The sequence below is a fragment of the Falco punctatus genome (assembly GCF_963210335.1).
Source record: "Falco punctatus genome assembly, chromosome: 7".
In the NCBI taxonomy this organism is placed as follows: Eukaryota; Metazoa; Chordata; class Aves; order Falconiformes; family Falconidae; genus Falco; species Falco punctatus.
This window is the reverse complement of record NC_137587.1, coordinates 22,597,272-22,609,536: the sequence shown is the minus strand read 5'-3', so window position 1 is coordinate 22,609,536 and position 12,265 is coordinate 22,597,272. Positions and strand designations below refer to the sequence as shown.

Genomic DNA, 12,265 nt, shown 5'->3' with positions numbered 1-12,265 from the left:
CACTGTCTAGTACTGGACAGGTCCTTTTTCTATGGCCCACACATACTAAGCTCATTCAGCCAAGGACCATGTCCTTTACTTGACCCATTCTTCTTCTAACATTGGTCAGTTTCAAGGCTCCAGTCTCGGACAATAAGCTCACATAGCTCCACTTCATGACTGTGACCGCCCTTGCTACAAACTTTAAGCAAAGGCTGCCAGATTATGGCTAAACGAGCAATTTGCTGCCAGGAGCTGGTCTGGTGAAAAGAGATTAAAGCAAGAGCTGATACTCCCTTCTGAAAGACATGAGAGTCTTCTATGCATTTAAATTTGAAAACACAGAGAGTAAATTTGAATACACAGAGAGTCGTGTCACAGATGTGGAGGTGATAGCTGGATGATAAAGTGCAGCATAGCGCAAATTATTGACCCACTTCTTAAAGAAACATCTCTCACACCAATGACATATCTTCTTCCTTCAACACACCCTTCCAATACCTAACACTGCAAGCTACAACCAGCATCTCCAGCTTTCCCTCCATGATCCATTCAAAATACAAAACTTTCTTCAAATTACACCTGCAAAACCCCAGAATGCTAGTCTAGTCAAATGACTGATGTTGTCAGAGATGCTTTCCATATTGTGACTTTACCTCTCCTTAGATTTAGACCTAGACTTCACAAATACCTGTCTTAATAGGAACAGCTGGTCTTGTGATGTTCTGTTGAAGGTATCAGGTCCCAATAAACAATAAGCATTTAGATACATGTATCGGGTTTGTGTGGCAAGGTTTTTGATAGTGGGGGTCTACAGGGTTGGCATCCATGAGAAGCTGCTAGAAGCTCCCCTTATGTCTGACAGAGCCAGTGCCAGCCGGCTCCAGGATGGACCTGCCCCTGTCCAAAGCCGAGCCTGTCACCAATGGTGGTAGCACCTCTAGGATAACATATTTAATAAAGGGGTGCGGAACCCACCCAAGAGTAATTGCAGCTGGCTGAGAGGAGTGAGAGTATGAGTATGTGAGAGAAACAGCTCTGCTGACACCAAGGTCGGTGAAGGAGGACAGGGAGGAGATGCTCCAAGCAACGGAGCAGATTCCCCTGCAGCCTGTGCTGAAGACCACGGCGAGGCACACTGTCCCTCTCAGCCCATGGAGGTGGGGCAGATATCCACCTGCAGCCCGTGGAGGGTCTGACACTGGAGCAGACACATGCCTGAAGGAGACTGTGACCCCACAGGAAGTCTGTGCTGGAGCAGGCTCCTGGCAGGACCTGTGGGTCCATGGAGAGAGGAGCTCAGGCTGGAGCAGGGTTGCTGGCAGGGCTTATGACCCTGCTAGCACCCAGTGCTGGCGCAGGGTGTATGAGCAGCATTCCTCCTGAGGAGCAAGGAGCGGCAGAGACAACATGTGCTGAACTGACCACAACCCCCATTCCCCATCCCCTTGACTGCTGGATGGGAGGAGGTAGAGAAACTGGGAGAGAAATTGTGCCCGTGAAGAAGGGAGGGGTGGGGGAAGGTGTTATTTAGTTTTATTTCTCATTATCCTAATCCGATTTGATTACTAAAATTAATTTTCCCAAATCAAGTCTGTTTTGCCCATGACAGTAATTGGCAAGTGATCTCTCCCTGTCCTCATGTTGATCCATGAGCTTTTTGTTATAATTTTCCTCTCTCCTGTCCAGCTGAGGGAGTGATACAGCAGCTTTGGTGGGCACCTGCTGTCCAGCCAAGGTCAACCTGCTACAATACATCAGCTAAAATGGACATCACTGAAGCCTCCAGAAAAATACAATGGAAGCCAACAGACTTGCGGCCTCTCCCTAGTGACTGTGCATCTCATGAGTAGACCATAAACAGATCAACCCTCCCCCCCCCAATTTAAACAGTACGAGATACTTAATTTAACATGGTTAAACTGTTCTGCTCTTTCCCCAGCCCATGGGAATCAGGGAATCCAGACAGGTAAGCCAAGGGAGAACAGACTTTTCCATTGTTTGAAATGTAAACACAAAATGGCAAGGACATGTTTATTCCACAACCATTTCAGATGTAAGCTTGCAGAAAACCGATTGATTCAAGATATGCAATAAAGTCCAGGAAGAAAAGTAGTGACAGCAAAGTAGAAAAGCATTACCATGGACAACAAAAAAAACAATTTGCAAGCATTTGCAGATGCTTTGGAACTAAACAGTTGTTGGTAATGCCTATGTGAAGCACTATTTGCAGGGATGGCTGGCATATGCCTTTTGGGTCACATGGCACTCATGAGGGATTCAAGTGAAGTTCCCACCTTGGGGGACTCCACATGAGCTGCTTCTTCTGACTGCAGGAAAAAGAGTGCCTGCACCACTGGATCGCCATCAGAGCCAGCACAGGGAAGTGGGTACCATGGGAGATGATGAGTACTTCCACCTGCTAATCACTCTTCCAACTCTTACACTTCTGATACTTATAAAATGGGATCAGGAAGTTGGCTGTCTCCAGTCTTTTGGCATGATCCTGTCTACCCGCTCCCTAGCACTGGAGTTGCCTGGCCAGCCCAGTGGATGCTTTGACCTGTCAACAGATCAAGCTGTCCTGGCTGGGCAATAGCTGGCTGGGTTAAGGGAAGAATATAACTACCCATAAATACAAACCAGTTTGACCACGAATTAATTCCTCCCTGAGAAGACCAAAGGCTCCACACAAACCCACAACGTCCCCTGCCAAAGTACATGCCACACTGTTGATGGGGCTTAATTGCTTTCTTAGTATTAAAATAACATAAGAAAAGTTGATCTACAGCAACAACAAATAGAGGCTTTTTTCCTTTTTTGCAGGAACAATAATCAGTGCCTAACAGGAATGGAGAAAAGCATGTCCGGTCCCCAGCTGGCTTAGGTTCAACTATTCCCGCCCCCCCCCCCCGCCCCCCCCCCCCCCCCCCGATCTTTTCCATTTTATCATCTGGTTACAAAATGTATGTTTTTGTCTTAAACTTATATTGGAGTAATTATACGGATTATTCTGGTTTAGAACGCTCCCTTTTATGAAACAAAATTGTTGGGTATTTGTACGCTGTCTGTAATTTGGTATTCTAAAGTAGTAATTCTGACAGCAAAACAATGCACCTCCTTGCCTGCTTCTCCCTTTCTTCTCTCTAGTTGTTTGCATCCCTTTGCCTCCCTGAATAAACAAAGATATGGATGTTTCCCTCTGATTATTAGTGGGCCATGGCAGCCTAATAACCATTCATGCTTTGGAGAATTACCCCTAGATAATTTGTTACATCTTCTGACTACGAAGGATGTAAATCCCAGAAAAAATACCAGCACAACAAAAAGGTGTCCTACAGACAACCTTTCCGTATTTTTAAAAGAAGATGCTGGACACAGGTTTCAAAATGACCTAGACTCCTTCGTTTCATTCTCAAAACTCAGCAGCCTATATCCTATCAGCTTTCAACAAGATGTATTGGCATAATAGTTAGAGCCATTTTTAAATGTCAGATTTACTTTTTCAAAGGCACTTCAAGTGTTTCACCTACTCACATAGATATGGAGGAGCCTGCCCTTGGTTTTAAGCATTCAGTTCTTTCCTGAGCTGCCATATAGTCCCAGACTGAATTCTATAATTAATCAGATTTTTTTTATATTTCTTTTTTTTTTTGCTTTACAATTCAGCAGTCAGCATTTTGTGAAACAGATTAAGATTTCTGGGAAAATCTGGCCGTATTTTTTTTCTCTAGTTGCACTTTCATGTGTAATTATACATTTTAAAAAAACCATGCACAATGTGTAAACATAGTTCATACACAATAAAATGAAGAACTATGTAATTCACATGGGTTTTCCAGTACTGCAAAGATTTCTTCTAAAATGACCAATTATACCTATCAAAATTGTCCTTTAAGGGTGAGTGGATAATTTCTTGTATTAAAATACTAAATAATGATACACTAATGGAACTCCTTAGTTCACATATTTGATTAACCGTAAGCTACACACTTTAGATCTTGGTGGGTTTGCACGTTACAGGTGTATCTATAAATCCAAAATCTAAAGAAACTCAAATCAAGTGTTTCAGCAAAATGCCACCATTCAGCATGATCCACCAACAAGCATAAAAGGCTAAAGCCATCTGTGTGACTTAAGCACAGCCCAGAGATGAGAAAACAGGGGTGATGGCAATTGGCAAACAAGGTCAGTACGGCAGAACAGGTGGAGCATGTCCAGGTGGGATGTGTTGGAATAAGGAAGGGAGAATCATTTCCCTGAACTGCAGGAAAAGATGAAACCTTCAAGCATGCCTACACACTAAGGGTGAGATATCCTGGCTGCTGAAGGTAATCAGTGCAGGATCTTCTTGCACAGAGCAGCTGGTTCTCCATGGCACTAACAGTACCTCCAGCTACAAAAGCATGTTCTCAGCCAGCCTCCTCATCTTCAATTAACCGAGACTGTTACCTGGCTGGAATAGAACAGAATATTTCAGTTGGAAGGGACCTACAATGATCATCTAGTTCAACTAACACTCATTATGTTAGTCAGGTTAGAAGCAAAGGACTGCTTTAAGTACCTACATGTTAACCTGAATGTTCTTTCAAACACTAAAATCCAGCTTTGTGAGACTACACTTTTGTGTTCGTCACACACACAAGGTAGAAAGTACACTATGTGTGTATTTACAGGATTTTACATATGCCAGTGTAAAATACTGAAAAAAATATAATCATATTCCAAAGTATTTCCTAGAAGGTTTTTTATCTTTACTAGGAGGTAAAAACATTTGTTCTGCATTTCTGAAAAACGAAAACACAATCAAATCCAAACAGAATGGCAAAACATCTGTGTCCCCCGCTGAGTCCCTCTTAGCAGACTGTGGAATACACCTCTACAGTATCGCTATACATTGCTTTGTTTTCTTACACACTACCCTAGATATCCACTACAAGATCCAAGGCCAGACAGTATATTGGTGGGTGTTGTTTGACTCAGGCATTCTTACTACATCTCCGTGTTGTTTGACTCAGAGTAGGCATTCCTACTACGTCTCCTAGAGCCTACCTTTTGCTGTTTGTATCTGCTAACTTGCTCCATGTTACTTAAGAGTGTCACCTCAGAGAAATCTGTATGCTTATGTCTCATTAGGTGAGACCAGTCCCTTCAGCAGCTGCAGGTTATGAGGAAAAAGGCAGAAAAAGGAGAGAGCAGACACAACTGAAAAGGACATGCCTTATCTTCTGTCCCTCCCAGTGCCTACGGGGAGATTGCAAAGGATTGTCTCCACCATAATGGTTCCAAGGGCAGCTGCATGCATGGATGTTCACAGCAACCTGGCTTCGCTGGAAGCTACCTTTTTAGAAAACTTGTAACCCAACACCAGCAGAGATCCTGCAGAGTCTCTCTTGTGACTGTCCTGCAGAAACATACCTCAGAATAGAGCACATACAGTGAATTCCCTGAAGGGATACAATGTGCCCCCCCTCTGGACTCCAAAGCCCATTCAGCAAGTTCTCACCCAGAATATGGTATTGCACGTTATCATCACTACTACAGCCCCCCACCTGGCAGCTTTGACTATTTGTAGAGAGCAGGTTGTATATTATCCTGTGTCCCCACAACATACCATGAAATTACAGTCTTAACACCAAAAACTTAATATACAAGGGTCAAGAATAACAAAAGATAAGTTTAACATGCGAGTCTATACAGGTTTTCATTAGAGGTAGGACAGTGGAACTCAACAATACCTCTCCAGAAATAAAGTTTGCTATGCAATGGGACAAGACAGGATGAACTCCGAGTGAACCCCTCAGCAAAGAGAAGCAGAAACAGGCTGAGACAGTCAGGCTGATCAGGCACTGCCAAGTGACACAGCTGAAGAGCAGATGCTACCTTCCTTTAATTTAGTAAAGCCAGCAAGGTGGCTCAACAGACCCATGCAGACATGATGCAAACCAGCTGCGGGTTTTACCTCTCACTGTGCAGCATATTAATCCATCTCTCAGTATCACCTGCAAAGGACACACCTTCTGTTCTATAGGGCAAACCTCCAAGTCCGTATTAGTGATCACTGCTATCCAGAGATCGCCTGAAGTGAAAATATGTAATTGCAGGTGACTATAACAATAAAGATGCAATGGCTTTTCAGCCTCTCCTCACATACCGATGCAAGGTCCCATTCCTATGTGCTGTCTTGCCACACATTAAAGCATGTTTGCTCTAATCCCTGAGAAATGTGGGCTATCTTAATCTGCCTCTGCCCAGGTTCCCGCTTGCCATGTCTCCATCCTGCTTGCAGCCACAGTGAGGAAAGGGATTGTCTTGTACCTAGGTCTCCATTCACCTGCACTACAGCCTCCATGTCTAACAACAGGCAAATTGCTCTTATCCTCACTACTTGCATGAATGAATATAACAAAACCTCAGAAGTGTGTTATCAAGCTCCACAGTTTAGCAATGTGAGACACACAAAGTCCATATGAAAAAACAGGCAAGGAGCTCAGCTGCTTGTGTCTGACTTGTCTTAATTTCTTCATTGGTGAGTTAGGGTGGTTAATACAGGTTTTCATACCTGTTAAATGAAAGGCAGTCAAAACACACAAAGGCTTTCTGAAAGCACCACTTTGATAATCATCAGTGTACCTAGTATGCAGGTTTTGAGAGGCTGCTCCAAATACAAAAGTGGTGGAGAAGCAAGTGTCAAGCTGGCAGGAAAAAGAAGACACTAGAAGGTGGTGGGAGCTAATAATGGTACCGCATGCAGAATGAAAATGATTGTGGGCTTGCAACAAGCCACAGTGGATGAGGCTGCACAGAACCTGCCAACTAGGTGAGGCACCCCACACAAATGAGAAAGAGCAGACAGAGACTAAAGGGTGAACTAGGAGGAGGAGCAGGATTTCTTAATTTTAAAAAAGAAGCATTTTTTAAAAGGTGCTAGTAAGGCACCTACTACAGTACACAGATGCAAATCTCTAACAAACTGCCCCAAAATGGGCAACCCCTTTTCCATGAACAGCCTAGCCTGGGAATCCCAGGAAAAAGAAGTGGGTAGCAACAAAACCAGACATCTTTCTTTAAGATCTTTTCTTTCAACAGCACAGGGCCTAGCAGAGCGAGCTCTACTTTAGCAACAGAAGTTGCAGACTGACAAACCTCCAGCTTGACACTGCACATGCAAAGCTTTTTTCTTAGTCTGGTACTCTACACCCCAGCGTGACTTTTCCAGCACTCTCACAATCTGCTTCTATAGTGCTGGTACTATTTTAACTCACATAATTTTAATCTCTGTTTCAGAAAATGTTTCATGGCCTGAGAATATTTCAAAGAAAATTCATGCAACCATCCCTGAATCTATCCAAATATGCAACAAATCCTTTGACTATTGAATGGAGGTAATGAAAGGGAATTTAATTTTGACATTTCTGGATTAAACAGTTGATAGGCCAGTACTAGAAGGCTCGGTGGCACAGAGGACAGGTGTTTCCAGAGCTGTGCTTAAATTGACAGTCTAGATGTTACGAATGAGAGTCTGGCAGACCTACAGATGTTGTCACAGCAGAGGTGGGAATCCAAATTTTTATGATTCAATTGAAGAATGCCAAGGCTGGTGGAAAACACTATTTCTACCTCCATATGCCTATGACTGCCCTCATGCTACCGTGGGTGTAATTACATAAGATGCACAATCCTGTAACGGAAGGTATAATTATTTAAGGAAAACAGCTGGCAAATTTAGAGCTAAGTAGGAGCATAGGAACGTCAATGCTGAACCAAGAGTGTTTCAAACATGACCCAGATACCTAATTAGAAGTTATGCACAAATCTAACTTGCACAAGGATCAAGAAACAGACTGACTGAATACAGCCAAGGCTGAAAGGGGTACATTCTTGAGCTTTATTGCCCTGATTGCATTAGATACTATTATGATCCCCCCACTCTCTTACACAGCACAGCTTTAATGTCACAACCCTAACAAATTTGCCAGGAAAGGGGAGGGGAACGCAGCATTACAGAATAATGATGCAAAGAGGCTTATCTGTGAGCTTCGTGGCAAGTGTCAAGCCTGCCAGAGAGCTTCCCCCAGTGCAGAGAGGTGGGAGTGCAAGGCTTCACATCTGTCCCCAGCTGATCCACTCTGAGCCAGAACCTGGCCGTGGGGACTGAGGAGCCAGGAGAGGGCTGCTCTCCCTCTGTGATGCTGGCTATGGCAACCCTTCTGCCTCAGCACCTCAGCCTAATGGGCCCCTGCATCCTCAGAATGTACTTGAGGAAGGAAGATTAGGAAATGTGGAGGAATCTGCAAAACCTCAGCACCACTCTGTCTTGAGTTTATGTTCACACACATGCAACAAGCATCTGCAGCTGAGTCCCAAGCTACCGAAAAGGTTAACAATATAAGGTAATAAGACATTAATTAAGGATGGCTCTATGAAGTCAAAATATTATTTTCTTAAAATACAGCACTGCAAGAAGAAAGCTCTGGCTCTGCTGATTTTAATTTTTCCTTATGCTGTTCTCCACCTGGGCAAAGAAATATATCCCTTTGTGTTTTTAAATAAAAGTATCTAAATGCCGAGAAATACACTCATGGATGTCTGCTCAGCTATGTTGTACAAAAATCAGGGGAATCCACAGAGATCTTCAATTATCTCAATGAGTGAGGTGGTCCCCATGGGACAGCCCATACAAATTAATGGGAAAGAACAGTCTGTAAAGAAAGATTCTAACATGCCAACGTACTCTCTTACTGGAGCCAAGACATGAAATAATGTTTATAGACTCGGTACATTTCTTAACTTGATGCTCAAGGATCCTTGCTGTCAACAGAAGCAAAAAGGTGAATAGGGAGCAAATGAGCATTAAGTAATTGACAGAAATGTTGCTGAGATACACTAACCTAGTCTGTAAAAAGCAGAAACTCACTGATTTGTGTATGTATCATGGGTAAGAAAAAATTTAACAGAGTGCTTACCAGACCCTTCCTTGATGGGCATCTTCCTGTCAGGAATTTGCACCCAGAAAGCGACTGGGTACCACGAGTGGTCAGTGTGGTGCTCCACCTCTGAGGAGGAAGGTGGTTGCAGAGCAGATCAGGGAGGTTATGTTATCCCCACACTTAGCACTAGCACAGTAGTTAATGGAAAACTCCAGATGGTTCTGTAGCTCGCTGTTCAAAAAGATTGTTAAAAACTTGGGGAAGGGTCCAGGAGAGAAGCACAAGAGGAATTAAAGGCCCAGAAAAAGTGCTTTGTAGTCAAACATGCCTTCAGGGACACAATTAATGAAAAACTTCACAAACAGAAAGTGAAGTGGCTATCTCACGGCAGTGACTAAGCATCTTTCTGAGGAGAAGAGTTATCTTCAGTGTCAATCATAACACCAGGTTCAATACCAGAAGGTGATCTGGACAATTGGTTCAATACCAGAAGGTGATCAAGACCAGAAACAAGGAACAAATTTTGGGCATATTACTACTTTTTTTTAAGGATGACAATAACTTTTTTAAAGGTTACAGTAGATTTTTTTTTTTTTTTAATGCCAGGTGTTTTTTAAATTGGATAATGTTAAGTTCTACAGTTGTAAAGAAGACTGGAGGCTGGGAAGCTGTACGTAAGCAGACCTAACCCAAGGACCGCCACAGCCTCCTGTTGCACAGGTCAGCACAATGGGCAAAGGTCTCCATCCCACCTCTGCCCTCTCCTTTGGGGAACACGTGCTGCACTTCCAACAGTTCAAGGACACTCAACAAGATTTGCAAGCCTTTACACACGTGTTATTCATTGCCGCACACGTGGCTGCAGTGTCAAAGCTGATTCCTGCCAGCTCCCACTGGGCACATGACAGCGCTGAGACATACCAAACTTCTGGCAAAGCAAGTTTCTCAAATCAGTAAACAAAGGCATATTGACAAGCTCATTTTGAAAGTTTTTGTCTTTTTGATTGGTTCTTTTTTGTTGTTGTTTTGGTTTGGGTTTTTTTCCCCAGTTTCAAGCTGTTCGTGCTTTCAACTTCTGGGCATGTGTCATCTCCAAGTACCTCTTCCTCTTATGGCTCTCCAAGAAAACAAGTCATTGTGTCAAGGACCTGACACTCTTTGGAGCTCTAAAATCAACCCTTCCTACTTAAAAAAAAATATCCATAATGCAATATCCATGTAGCAATGACGTAAATGATGAATAAAAGATGCTACAATACAAAACTATAAATCATGCTTTAAAAGACCCAGTCTTCTGATTCTGTTCTTTCTGCTTGACAAAAGAAATCAACTTTGATGAATATGCCGCTGTCCAATTCATTAGTTTCAGCAACGACAGCCTTGAATAGCTTTGTGATTGAAATTTTATCAGAATACAGTAACTTTTATTCCTTCATGGCTTAGAAAGCACACCTGCCACTGTCTCTCCAGTAGGAGAAAAACTTAGACAGCATTCAACAAAACACCGGACATTTGGCAAATTTCTCATGCTAAAAAGTGTGGTTTTCAGTCTAACCTAATCAGGAAACAGGAATAAAGTCCACTGAATACTTAGGGCAAAGGTAAAATATCGGAAAAGAAAAACCCATCACAAATTATCCACTTAGGTGAATCTGACAATGATTTTGACATCAACCAGCAAACAATCAAGTTTCAAAAAAACCCAAGAAAAAGAGAGATATAGAATCCTATCCACAGTAAGAACAGGTACAAACCCAACAGAATAAGATTTTCCATGCAACACAAGACAAAACCCTACAATAACTGGATGTAAAATCTTTCACTGTTACAGACATACATTATTTTTCTTATCAGTCTATGGTTTTGGTTTGGTTTTTTTCTGTGTGAGTATAATTAGTATTTTACGTTAATCAGCTTCGTAAAGTTTCCTGCATGTTTTATTACTCATTGCTAGGTAAGAATTAATCTGCAATCCAGGCTGTATTGGGAATGTATCTGCATGGAGAAAATTCTTATTGTACAAGTGACCTTGTAACGGAGTAGAATCCTGAGACTCTCTTCTTGCAAAGCATGCAGCCATCAAATAGGAATTAACTGAACAAAGACCTAATTGCTTAGTTTTATTTCTCTGCAGGACCAAAATATAATTTTCTTCCCTGCATGTGGTAGTGAATCATACATCAAAAATATCCAAGCTCATCAATTCACACCGTACTCAAAACAAATCCATGGGAAACCAGCATGCAATTTTGAGAGATTTATCCACACAGAAAATGTTAAAGAAAACATGCAAATGTGAATTTATAATGATGGATATGTATGGGAAGCCTGAAAGCTTTTCATTTTCCTGTTTGCCATTTCTGATAGAAGGTTCTAAAGCCAAATCTATGAGCTTCTCAGGTGCTATGTAGTGCAAATACATAACAGACAGAAGAACAGAGTACTTCTAGAACAGGCAGAATAAAACAAGTTATTCATCAACCCTTCAGGGTACCCACACAAACCAGGTAACAGTTTGTCTACTCTAGCACAATGCCAACCCCCTTCAACGTCTTCTGGAGATGTATTCTATCTATCCCCAGCACAGCTTTTAGCAACAGTGATTTCTGACTGCTATGCTATTTATGGCTGGTAAAAACAAGCTGGTGCACTATGTAATTCTTTGTACTATTTAAAGCAAAAACCCAAACCAACTCTTCCTTTTCACCCCACCCCCAACAGTTACATTAATGGTAACTTCCACGTTGTACATAGAAGAATCATTCACCTATCAAACCTAACATACATGTAAAAAACAAAAACAAATGATTCACGAGACCAGATCTACAGTTACTAAACTGCCACGTTTCATTAGAACAACACATTGATTAAAGTCAGGAAATTCAAACTGCAGAACAAACTGTTGTGTTTTGCACTAAGCCCTTTAATTAAAAAGTACAAGTAAGAACCTGCTCAATAAATAATACCTTGGAAATTACTTTGACTAAAAAAGTGAAAGAATGGCAAATAAGAATGAAGAGAATGTATGAATGGAACAATAAGGCAGATGTACACACTGAATAATGAAAGGGGTTTCTTTTTCAAATTATATGGAATTCACGCAACAGATTCAAAGCAACAGTTGTCAAACCACACTCACAAACACTAGCTCCTTCACACTGTTATTGATTACCATTGGGCACTTACATATTACTGCTTTTACAGTACCTCAAGGTAAAAATGGTTTCTCTAAGGGTCTAATGGATCTCTAAGGGTCCGATCTCTACGTATGTGGCAGTGGGTATGTGGCTTCTCAGGCACAGCGGGAGCAAAGCTGCTCTGCTGTGTATTTGATGCTTAGCAGCCCACAGAAATGT

The 12,265-nt window shown here is 42.1% G+C and overlaps 1 protein-coding gene and 1 long non-coding RNA gene across 10 annotated transcripts in view; one reads left to right on the top strand and one right to left on the bottom strand.

Moving 5' to 3' along the window:
* Window positions 1-12,265, bottom strand: part of RGS6 (regulator of G protein signaling 6) — a gene marked incomplete at its 3' end in the record, with an annotated part of 299,068 nt that overhangs the window by 89,754 nt on the left and 197,049 nt on the right. The window lies entirely within an intron of this gene.
* On the top strand, window positions 2,312-11,535 carry LOC308067938. Its single transcript, XR_013929790.1, has 2 exons — window positions 2,312-4,962; window positions 4,998-11,535. It is a non-coding gene; the product is annotated as an uncharacterized lncRNA (long non-coding RNA).